Genomic DNA, 12,487 nt, shown 5'->3' on the forward strand with positions numbered 1-12,487 from the left:
AATCTTTGCAGCAAATTTGCGATTTATATTTTTGCAAACAGTTCCCCCTAATATAACACATTTTGTATGCTTTTAAAAAAAATACAAAAATATTCATTTTTTTATGCACGCTTTCCCCATACAATCTGCATTTTTGTCAACTTTGGTTGGTTGGAAAAGTGCGTCACAGAATTCAGGTAACTGTGAATTTCAAAGGATGGCCTTGTTTTGGTTCTTACTTTGTTCCTCAGAACCGCCCCCCCCCATTAACTAATTTTTAAATGTCCCCCAGGGACAAAATTGAGATGTGGCCATAACTAGAAAAGTGGGACAGCTCAGGAATAAGAAGAGAAGCAGGGCGAAACCAAATTAGGGCTTGGCATGTTTCATGGACATGGCCAGGATTTATGCTAGGGGGCAGCCTTTATGTTAGGGGGCAGGCTTTATGTTGAAGGGAGCAGAACCCTAGTTAGTTAAGTATTTTTATTGATTTATTTGACTGGGGGGGGGGAGGCAGCTGCCCCACTCCCCCTTTGACTATGCCCATAGCATGTTTGTTGCACAGGGATTGTTCCTGCTGTCCATTGGTCCTATTTGTAAATGCAGGCATGCCTCCGAGATATTGCGGGGTTCCGTCGCATAAAGCAAGTCGCATAATTCCCCCCACCAGTGCATATAAAAGTTATGTTTACACTATACTGTAGTCTGTTAAGTGTGCAATAGCACTATGGGTCTTTTTTAAAAAACAACAACACACCAATGTATAAAAGGTAAAGGTAAAGGTATCCCTGCCCGTACGGGCCAGTCTTGACAGACTCTGGGGTTGTGCGCCCATCTCACTCAAGAGGCCGGGGGCCAGCGCTGTCCGGAGACACTTCCGGGTCACGTGGCCAGCGTGACATCGCTGCTCTGGCCAGAGCCAGAGCCAGAGCCGCACACGGAAACGCCGTTTACCTTCCCGCTGGTAAGCGGTCCCTATTTATCTACTTGCACCCGGAGGTGCTTTCGAACTGCTAGGTTGGCAGGCACTGGGACCGAGCAGCGGGAGCGCACCCCGCCGCAGGGATTCGAACCGCCGACCTTTCGATCGGCAAGCCCTAGGCGCTGAGGCTTTAACCCACAGCGCCACCTGCGTCCCTCCAATGTATATACTTTAATTAAAAAATACATTATTGATAAAAAATGGTAACCATCATCTGAGACTTCAGCAAGTCAGGATCATTTTGCTGATGGAGGTCTTGGCTCAATGTTGACTCCTCCAGTCCTTCATTTTGTGTGTGTTTTTTAAAAGCAATATCCGCGAAGCACAATAAAGTGCTTCCAACATGGAGCTGGAAGGGACCATGAGGTCCCAACCCCTCGCAATGCAGGAATCTTCCGTCCCACGTGGAGCTTCAACCTGCAACCCTGAGACTGAAAGAGTCTCATGCTCTACCAGCTGAGCTATGGAGGCTGCTCATTAAAATGAGGTATGCCTGCAATGCAGGCATCCCCAAACTCGGCCCTCCAGCTGTTTTGGGACTACAACTCCCATCATCCCTAGCTAACAGGACCAGTGGTCAGGGATGATGGGAATTGTAGTCCCAAAACAGCTGGAGGGCCGAGTTAGTAGATGCTTGCTGTAATGTGTTGAGAAGGGGCCTGATGCAGGGAAATCTGCAGCTGAACTTACAATATTCTGTTTGTAAAAAAAAAAAAAAGCAAAGGACCCCTGGACGGTTAAGTCCAGTCAAAGGCGACTATGGGGTTGCGGTGCTCATCTCGCTTTCAGGCTGAGGAAGCCGGCGTTTGTCCACACACAGCTTTCCGGGTCGTGTGGTCAGTAGGACTAAATCACTTCTGGTGCAATGAAACAACATGACGGAAACCAGAGCCCATGGAAAACACCATTTACCTTCCCGCCACAGCAATACCTATTTTTCTACTTGCATTGGTGTCCTTTTGAACTGCTAGGTAGGCAGGAGCTGGGACCGAGCAACGGGAGCAATGGGGATTCAAACCTCCAACCTTCTGATTGGCATGCCCAAGAGGCTCAGTGATTTAGACTGCAGCGCCACCCGCATCCCTGTTTGTAGCAATAGTCCTTCTTCGCAATGGCGAACTTAAAGTTGCCATCTAGTAGTCCCTAGTAGTAGGGACACGGGTGGTGCTGTGGGTTAAACCACAGAGCCTAGGACTCGCCGATCAGAAGGTCGGCAGTTCGAATCCTTGTGACGGGGTGAGCTCCCGTTGCTCGGTCCCTGCTCCTGCCAACCTAGCAGTTCGAAAGCATTTCAAAGTGCAAGTAGATAAATAGGTACCGCTCTGGCGGGAAGGTAAACGGTGTTTCCGTACGTTGCTCTGGTTTGCCAGAAGCGGCTTAGTCATGCTGGCCACATGACCCGGAAGCTGTACACCGGCTCCCTCGGCCAATAAAGCGAGATGAGCGCCGCAACCCCAGAGTCGGCCATGACTGGACCTAATGGTCAGGGGTCCCTTTAGTAGTCATTGGCTCTGGCGTCACCTACTGTTGGGCTCCCTGCCCACCACTCTACCAGTTTCAATGGACATCAGCCAACAAACGGACATATGTCTAGCTGGGCGGGCGGCGGGCAGATTAGTGGCAGCGGCAGGGGATGGGGAAAGGAGTTGTTGCCTTCCTAGAGGCATCTAGTTAGCCATTAGACTGTTGCTTGACCAGTGGGACCTTTTGTGTGGTTGCACAGAGCCCCACAAGGGATACAGCCACAGCGCATTTGCCCTCTCTCAAAAAGGCAAACAAAAATTGGCACCGGTTTCTCTACTCGGATATGGGAGAGAGCCTCTAACAAGACAGGTGTTTTTAATTGGACGGATGATTGCTAGCAGAAGCGTTTGCAATGGAAAAGTCAGGCTGGCTTCTTCCCAGTGAACCCGTAGAGCGATACCAGAGTTTGCAGTGGCCCATGAAACCAAAAGCTTAATCTCAGCTATTATTCTTAGTTAACTGTGTACATGGATTAACTGTGTGCATTTCTGGGGATATTGTTTTTAAAGCCGTTTGACAAACTTCCTTTGGATCAATGGGCGGGAACAGCTTTTGTCTGTGGGGCTTTTTAGTTTAGAGAAAAGACAACAAAGGAGGGGTTGATGGGGAGAGATGGGTTTATAAATCTATTTGTGGTTGTTGGGCAGAGGAGAGGTGCAGGAGAGAGAGTGCCTTCCTTCCTTCCTTCCTTCCTTCCTTCCTTCCTTCCTTCCTTCCTTCAAAATCCTAGGCAGCCAACTGGCACAAAAAGATGGTGTTTCTTATGTGTAATGGTCACATCGCCACCGTACATTTAAAGCACGTTTGAAGGGCCTGGCTTCTCCCAAAGAATTATGGGAACTGTAGTTTGTCAAGGCTGTTGGGAATTGCTGTTCCTGAGAGGGGTAAACAATGGTTCCTAGGATTCTTGTGTGGGGAAGCCATGTGCTTGAAATGTGGGTGATGTGGCTGGACTTCCGAAAGCCAACAGCGTCTGCCAACAGTGATTAGCCCTTGTAGCTAAAGCCACTTCCGCCCTGCAGAGGAGGTGGGATTGCGGGCGTCACGGCCCCACCACGCGCGCGGTGGCTGGAGCCCAGCCCCCACGTGATTGGAGGGATTCCTGGCCATGTCACCCCCTGGCCAGCCAATCGGCTGGCTCTGGGGGTGTGGCCTGCCCTATTTAACACAGACGCGGCCGGGGATCTCCCTCTTTCCCCACCTATCAGCTGTTCCTGTTTCCCACCCTCCCGCCCTTTAAGGTTTTCGCCTTTGACCTTGCTATGGACCTTGGTTGGTCGCCAATGTGGGGCCTGGTAGGAATTTTTCTACTTGGCAAATTGGCACCAGCCACTTGTTTTTCGCCTACCTTGTAGCAAATCGTCACAACTTCCTTGGTATTGGTGGTTAGACTTTGGTATTGGTATTGTTTTGTAGATGGAAGAGGGGAGGAAGCGCCATCCCCTGCCCCGCATATTGAAGGGTAGTCCGATAAAGGATTCTGGGGGACGTGGCCCTGCCCAAAGCCTATGGAGGTGAGGGCCTAAGGCACGCCCTCGATCGGTGACCCCGGGGGCGTTCCTAGTTGATTTGCATCAGCAGGACTCCCCCTACTGGTGGTTTACCCTTCCCGGACTTCAAGCGGACGAGCTGAAACCGGATATAGTCAGTTAGGACCAATGCCTAAGCCAATACCGCTCATTTATTTCCACTGGGGGAGACGGGAACTCGCCACGCAAATGGAACCTCCAAGTCCAGCGACGACTCAGCTTCTTCATTAGGGATGGTCAATCTGTGGCCTTTGAGATGTTTTTGGGCTCCGACTCCCATCAGCCCCAGCCAGCATAGCCTATTGTCATGGGTGACAGGAGTTGTAGTATAACAACATCTGGCCGACCCCAGCTCTAACCTGCATGCTAGGAACAAAGAGCATCACTCTTTGGGGATGCCCAGAATCTTCCGGGTCTTGGTTCGATCCAACAGGGCAGGTCTTTATGTTCTTTTAAAGCAGAGGCTCGTTGTTGGATGATTGCGGTATGAAGGAAGGGAGGGACCGCCCTGCACCGTTATAGCAGAGGGGTGAGAGGGCCCTGTAGCTCTTCAGATGTTGCTGGGCAACTCTCATCATCTCAGACCATTGGTCATGCTGGCTGGGGCGGATGGCAGATGGAGGCCAGCAACGTTGGAGGGGGCTGGACTAGATGACCCTGGGGGCCTCTTCCGATTCTGTACAGTGGTACCTCGGGTTAAGTATCTAATTCGTTCCGGAGGTCTGTTCTTAACCTGAAACTGTTCTTAACCTGAAACACCACTTTAGCTAATGGGGCCTCCCGCTGCTGCCAAGCTGCCACATGAGGTACCACTGTAATTCTGTAATTCTAAAAATATCTGCAATCCCTTTGGAGGAACCTTCTGGGGTTACCACATGCCAGCTTGTGGGCAGGGTCAAATGCAAAAGTGGCGGGGGGGGGGTGGATGTTATTTTTGTCCTTTGTACAGTAGGCGACTTCCTTCACGGTCAAACACCCCTCTCTGTTTTCCATCAGGCAAGCAGGAAGCACGAGCAGGGTTCAAGGACTCATTTCAACCAGGCAAAAGCTAATAATAATAATAATAATAATAATAATAATAATAATAATAATAATACTTTTATTTATATCCCGCCCTCCGCGGCCAAAGTCAGGCTCAGGGCGGCTAACATCAAATATATAACATTAGTATAAAATCAAACAATAATTAAATTACCTCCTAAAAAAGGTCACAATCAAATTAAACTCTAATTAGATGGCTTTCCGCAGGGTTAGGGTTGGTAAGTGCTCATCGGCCCAACTGTTTACGCTGATCTTATATGGGCCTGTGAGAATTCTGGGAGGCCTCTTTCATATTAGCTCTTATACAAAAAGAAAAGGGGAGTCAGGCTGAGTCCTGACCAAAGGCCTGGCGGAACAACTCCATCTTGCAGGCCCTGTGGAAAGATGTCACATCCCACAGGGCCCTGATCTCTTGTGGCAGAGCGTTCCACCAGGCCGGGGCCAAGGCCAAAAAGGCCCTGGCCCTGGTCGAGGCCAGCCTAATCTCTCTGAGGCCTGGGATCTCCAAGGTGTTACTATTTGTAGACCGTAAGGTCCTCCGTGGGGCGTACCAGTGAGGCATCTAATCATAAGCCTGCATTTTTATTAAAGCTTATATGTTTAATCAGGGCTTGTATTTTAAAATGAGCTTAAAGATTTTCAAATGTTCATGCCAGGCAGAAGAGCAGCTGCCTAAGAACCTTGGCAATGTTTTTACTCCTAGACAAGGGGGCCCCCTGATTTATAGCAGAAAACAATTCTCAAAGTCGTAAAAAGGGAATTACAGGCTGAGAGCCAAGGTTACACTGACCCTACAAATTAAGGGTGGATAAATAGTAAAATGAGCCATATCTTCTTCCTAAGGTTAAAAAGGTCAAGAGCAGTGAAAAAGCAACTGGTCTGGCTGGCAGAAAGAGAACATTTTTGGGAAGTCTTTTCTAAAGCTGTTTCTTTCTTAAACTAAGATCCTTTTAAGATTTCTTTTCCTTTTAAAAGGTTATTTATGTATTAAATATATTAGCTTAAATATAATTATGCTAAGGATTTAAGAAATGCTAGATTCTTATTTCATATAGTTGGAAGAGATCACAGGGGCCATCAGCCACCAGCCTCCTGCCAGACAGGAGACGCCATCGAGCACTCCTGATATATGGTTGTCAGGCCTTTTGTTTAGAAACCTTCAAATGAAGGAGATCTCTCAATGTTGATGTGAACTCAAAATCCTTGACATATGTTTAAGATAAAAATTCAAGATTAACCATCTGTTTTGGAAGGCAATAGGGCAAGGAGGGCAAGAGGTGAGCTGGTAATTAAGATTCCTTGTTGAGACACATGTAAGATATATTACTACTTATTTGTCATTTATAGATAGAAGAATATATAGCTTTTTGATTCCCATAAAAGGGCAAGAGGAAATGGGTGTATCTTTTGTGATTGGTTCTAGCAAACAGCCAATAGGAATTTCAACCAGGCTGATTGGACAGAGGCAGCCACAGGAGGAGCAAGGGGGCTGGATTAAGGAAATATAAGTGCTGGCCAGAATGACAAGAGGCCAGGCCAGAGCTTGGTAACCATATACCACTGTGCCTCATATTTATTTGCCTGACAAATAAATTATTATTTTAATTTCTCTATTGCTGTGTTGAATATTTCATTCCAGCTAAGCGTTAACCACAAGCAGGGTGCTACACCAGGAGAGGTGGTTCCGTAGGTACGAGGGTCCTAGGCCGTATAGGGCTTTAAAGGAAGCGGGAGACGGGTGTGGCTCAGGAGGGCGTGCCCTGGGGAGAGTCCCAAGGGCCAGACAGAGAACCAGAGGGGGCCAAATCTAAGGTTCCCCATTCCTGCTTTAACAGGATCCTGAAGCACAGGAATTGAACAGGCCATGCTTCCCCCACCCCACCCCTTATTCTCATGCCAGGAGAAGCTTCAACCTCTTGATTTCTCCAGATTAAAGTAGGCTACCACAACGTGGCAGAAACCTGAACATGGAGGTGGCAGGGGATGTTCTTCTGGAAAGCACCCAAATGTGGTTCTTCAGTTGTGTGTACATATAAGGGAGTCTCTCCTGTTTCGGAGTGCCTGCTTCAGTTTTGGAACCTGTTGAGTGTCAAGAGAGAGCAGCCAAACTACCCGTGACTAAGCTTTCCCTGGCAGGCTTCCTAAAGCATCATGGGTTTAAGGGTTCTTCTGGCGAACAAGGAAAGTACCTGGAGGAAGGAGCAGCTTCCCCAGGAGCCTCTCCTTTCCATACGCTCCATAGGTTTGCATCCAATGAAGGAAGTGTTTTCTCTCCCGCTTGGACTACTGCAACGCGCTCTACGTGGGGCTACCTTTGAAGGTGACCCGGAAACTGCAACTAATCCAGAACGCGGCAGCTAGACTGGTGACTGGGAGTGGCCGCCAAGACCACATAACACCGGTCCTGAGAGACCTGCATTGGCTCCCAGTACGTTTCCGAGCACAATTCAAAGTGTTGGTGCTGACCTTTAAAGCCCTAAACGGCCTCGGCCCAGTATACCTGAAGGAGTGTCTCCACCCCCATCGTTCAGCCTGGACACTGAGGTCCAGCTCCAAGGGCCTTCTGGCAGTTCCTTCACTGCGAGAAGTGAGGTTACAGGGAACCAGGCAGAGGGCCTTCTCGGTAGTGGCACCCGCCCTGTGGAACACGCTCCCTTCAGATGTCAAGGAAATAAAAAACTACAGTGGTATCTTGGGTTACATACGCTTCAGGTTACAGACTCTGCTAACCCAGAAATAGTACCTCGGGTTAAGAACTTTGCTTCAGGATGAGAACAGAAATTGTGCAGTGGCGGCATGGCAGCCGCGGGAGACCCCATTAGTTAAAGTGGTGCTTCGGGTTAAGAACAGTTTCAGGTTAAGAATGGACCTCCAGAATGAATTAAGTACGTAACCAGAGGTACCACTGTATCTGACTTTTAGAAGACATCTGAAGGCAGCTCTGTTCAGGGAAGCTTTTAATGTTTGAAGTTTTATTCTGTTTTTATTGTTCTGTTGAAAGCCGCCCAGAGTGGTTGGGGAAACCCTGCCAGATGGCCCGGGTAGAAAATAATAATAATAATAATAATAATAATAATAATAATAATAATAATTCCTACAGAAGCTCCTGCCACAATAAATATGTTAGGCTGGTCTTTAGATTGTCACAGAGATCTTGGCTTGCTTTTGCGATGGCAGAATTAGTGTGGTGTTGAAGGAAAAAAATCTGTATTTTCAGCCATTCTCCATCAATTAATGAGATGAGAACTTGTGTCTGAAAATGATTAGAAGGGAGAGAAGAATTTGGTGAAGTCTTTATGGGCGGGAGACAGGTTCTCACTTCTCACCCTATGCTTACCTTCCTTTTGAGATGACCAAGGGGTGTCTGCCAATGTTCTTTCTCCTATTCTGCAAATCATCTCATTAGCGTTCTGTGTTCGGCAGCCTTCCCAGGTGTTTATGTTTTAGTTGAAAGGCCAGGGTGGAGGGGCTTTTTAAGATTAGGAAGTGCAGGCAGCCAGGGTGGCTGCAAGTGCTGGAGAAACAGAAGGGGAAAAAAACACACACCACCCCCAGGCACCCACCTCCCAACAACAAGGTACCCTGAAAATCCCGCACCCACCAAAATGCGAATGGAATTTGCATGTGCCGTGAGAATGAGTTAGAACCTCTTTCACAGAGGAATAAAACTTCAGAGGAAATTGGAGGACAGATTGCAGTACATTACCATTGTAGAATATAGTGGGCATTCTTTGGGCAAATATCTTCAGAGATCCCCCCGCCCAGTGTAAGGTGAGGCTGTGGCTATGGGGTTCCATTTCACCCTTCCTCTTCTCCCTTGCATTATAGCCCATCTGCATGGGACTTAATTTTTTTCCCTGGGAAGGACAAGGTCTTTCGTCAAATCTCTCTGCTCCTCCTCTGACGCAGCTGGCTTGTAGCCAAAGACTTCCATGGCTTCCTTGCAGATGCTTTGAACGTCTTGCACCTCCTGGAAGCTGAGGTGCTTCCTCCAAGCTTGGGAAGCCACCTTGGCATTTTTCTGTATCTCCAAGGGGTCCACGCTGGAGATGCCAGGCTTCTGGTCACTGTTGGCGGTGGGCCAGTGAGTTATGTTGTAGACCCAAGACTCGAGCCTATGGGAGGAGGTCAAGCCGGTGAACTGGTACCACTTGGCCAGGTGCTCCAGAGGGTCCCTCACCAGGTCTTCATACCGCGTCAGGAGGTATCGCCCCCTCAAGGCCGGAGGCATGCGGTGCAAGGCCGTGAGGTACATTTCGGCCTGGGCGTGGCACACCCTGTGCATGACTCCCAGGGTGCTGGGAGTGCCGTTGACCCCGTTGCCGATGACCAGGTCATCGGGGTGAAGAGACACGGCCTGGCGGGATGCGTACACGGCGCGAGGGTCCCTGACCAAGTGGATCACCCGGAGATGGAGGGATGGATCTGTCAGGAGCGGGTAAAGTGCTTCCATCTGGAAGAAGCGGACAGCTTTCACCACCACGTGGCTGTAGGTGGCACAGGCCTCAGAAATCTTCTCAAAGGGCGTTTGGCCACAGCGGGACTCGCACTCCTTCACCCCGATGATGTCAGAGCGTCGGAAGGCCTCGCAGGCCGGAGGGGAGCAGAGCGCCCTGCTCATGGGCCACATGAAGAGCTGGTAGACCATGCTGGGTTCCTCGATGTAGGCGAGGAGGGCCCCCATGTCGCAGAGGAAAACAGAGCGCAGCAAGTCCCTCAGGGGCCCCTGGAGGAGTTCGGGGCTGCCCCAGGGCATGCGATGCCACACATGCTTGGCTGGCTCCATCATGTAGAAGACCGAGGGGTTCTGGCTGAAGAGCTGCCCTGCGAAGGTCGAGCCGGAGCGCCAGCTGGAAAGGATCAGCACATGGGTCTGGGTGGGAGCCGAGACACCTTCCTGGGGCGCGGGCCTTCTCCAGGATGAGAACAAGAGGAGCAGCAGCAGGGCCAAGACAATGAGAAACTGGGCGGTGTTGATTCTGATGAGCATTTTTGCTGGTGGACCTTCAGGTGAGAGGCGGAACAAGAGTTAGAGGCATATGAGGGGAGGGGGGGGGCTTGCAACAAAATGTTGCAGTGTGGAGTGCTTTGCATTTGGGGGATCCAGGCAATCAATTTCACTCACCCCTCCCCGATTTTCCTCTTTTCCCTCCTCTGTCAGCCAACCAGCATTCCATGCACACTGAGCATGCTCAGTTTCCATTGGACTGTTTTGGGGTTCCCCTTCTGTTGAGGTCAACAAAAGAGGTTTAAAGACTGTCTCAAGGCATATATAAAAAAATGTAGTATAAACACCAACAACTGGGAAACACTGGCCTGCAAGCACTCCAATTGGAGAACAGCCTTTACCAAAGGTGTCATGGGCTTTGAAGACACTCGAACTCAAGTCGAAAGGGAGAAATGTGCTGAGAGGAAGGCACGCTTGGCAAATCCACACCATGATCAACTCCTGCCCAGAAACCAATGTCCCCACTGTGGAAGGACGTGTGGATCCAGAATTGGCCTCCACAGTCACTTTTGGAGTCATTGTTAAAACCATGTTTATGGAAGACAATAATAATAATAATAATAATAATAATAATAATAATAATAATAATAATTTATTATCTGTACCCCGCCCATCTGGCTGGGTTTCCCCAGCCACTCTGGGCGGCTTCCAACAGAGATGAAAAATACAGCAGCAGCAGCAGCAGCAAGTGGTTTCTCTCTCCATTTTGAGCTGGGAGTGTTTACTAATCGACACATTTATAGCCAGTGACAGATAAAGTGGTACCTCGGCTTACAGACGCTTCAGCTTACAGACGCTTCAGGTTACAGACTCAGCTAACCCAGAAATAGTACCTCGGGTTAGGAACATTGCTTCAGGATGAGAACAGAAATTGCATAGCGGCGGTGGGAGGCCCCATTAGCTAAAGTGGTACCTCAGGTTAAGAACAGTTTCAAGTTAAGAACGGATCTCCAGAACGAATTAAGTTCTTAACCCGAGATACCACTGTACATTGAAATGATTTCTGTGGCCACATCTCACTTTTGTCCCTAGGGGACATTTAAAAATAACATTATCAGTGCAGACCAGCATAGGACAATGAGATGGTTTTCTCTTTACCTTTTGGATATCTACATGTCTCTTTCTGTGTTCCCTCCTTCCAACAGTGTCAGCAGTAAACCACACTGAGCATGTTGGAGTTGACTCTTTATTATCAAAAACAGGATCTGCATGATCTCGTCTCTCTCCTACTTAGACTTTTGAGTCCCCCCCCCCCACCTAAAATAGTGCAGCAATGACTAAAGGTCTGTCTCTACTTTTCCTGGGATAGATAAGGGAGCCAGTTTTACCTTCTGTTGCAGCTGCCGCTACCTCTCTCAGATGGCTTTTGTTCCTGTTTGAAGAATGAAGCTCCCCTTGAAGAGGACTATTGCGTCTTTCTCTCCCTCTCTGTGTACTCAGCCCTGAAGGAAAATGATAATCTGGGGCCATGCAGGAAAAACAAACAAGGATTCTCCGGGCATCTTCAAAACAATGTCTGGAACAGCTACAAAAACAAAAAAACCCATATCAGTGTCACCCATAAAAGGAAGTATCTTGGTTTCTAATATCTAGAGGGCCATGGGTTATGGGAACAGTTCAATATTGGTCTTTCCTGCCCATCCTCTACATGCTGTCAGTCTAAGGTAAAGGTAAAGGGACCCCTGACCATTTGGTCCAGTCGTGGCTGACTCTGGGGTTGCGGCGCTCATCTCGCTTTATTGGCCGAGGGAGCCAGCGTAAGGCTTCCAGGTCATGTGGCCAGCATGACTAAGCCGCTTCTGGCGAACCAGAGCAGCGCACGGAAACGCCATTTACCTTCCCGCCAGAGTGGTACCTATTTATCTACTTGCACTGGCGTGCTTTCGAACTGCTAGGTTGGCAGGAGCAGGGACCGAGCAACGGGAGCTCACCCCATTGCGGGGATTCGAACTGCCGACCTTCTGATCGGCACATCCTAGGCTCTGTGGTTTAACCCACAGCGCCACCCGGGTCCCCCTCAGTCTAAGGTGTCCAGGTGCAAAAGAGGACAAGGGGTTCCTGCACCTTTAGCAGTTGCGCTGAAGATTATTAAAGGTGCAAGAGCGCAGTTCTCTCTTTCGCATCTGGCCATCCTAGGTGGTTGCAGCTGGGGGTGTCCAACGAAAAGAGAAACAGGAAACTGCTGACGCCTGGAGATTTGTCCCATATCCAGAATGGAAATCAACCCAAGGTTCTCCCCACCCCTACTTAAGAGCTGCGTTATCAGGGGCCATTTTCTCCATTGCTCCATGCAGTCATCGAAGGAGTTTTTCTGTTTTTATTTATTTATTTATTTATTTATTATTATTAATTTTTAAAGAAAATTTTCTTTTACAGAATTAAATAACACATTCGTATCCACTATAATACAAAATTCTTTTGGAC

General features: G+C 48.8%; 1 pseudogene across 1 annotated transcript; it reads right to left on the bottom strand.

Moving 5' to 3' along the window:
* Positions 1-8,168: 8,168 nt before the first annotated feature.
* LOC307208834 (carbohydrate sulfotransferase 6 pseudogene) lies at positions 8,169-11,428 on the bottom strand (annotated as a pseudogene). Its single transcript, XR_013843976.1, has 2 exons — positions 11,392-11,428; positions 8,169-10,059 (listed from the first exon to the last, which is right to left on the bottom strand). The product of XR_013843976.1 is annotated as a carbohydrate sulfotransferase 6 pseudogene (transcript).
* Between the last annotated feature and the right edge of the window lie 1,059 nt (positions 11,429-12,487).

The sequence above is a fragment of the Podarcis cretensis genome (genome assembly GCF_951804945.1).
Source record: "Podarcis cretensis genome assembly, chromosome: 2".
In the NCBI taxonomy this organism is placed as follows: domain Eukaryota; kingdom Metazoa; phylum Chordata; class Lepidosauria; order Squamata; family Lacertidae; genus Podarcis; species Podarcis cretensis.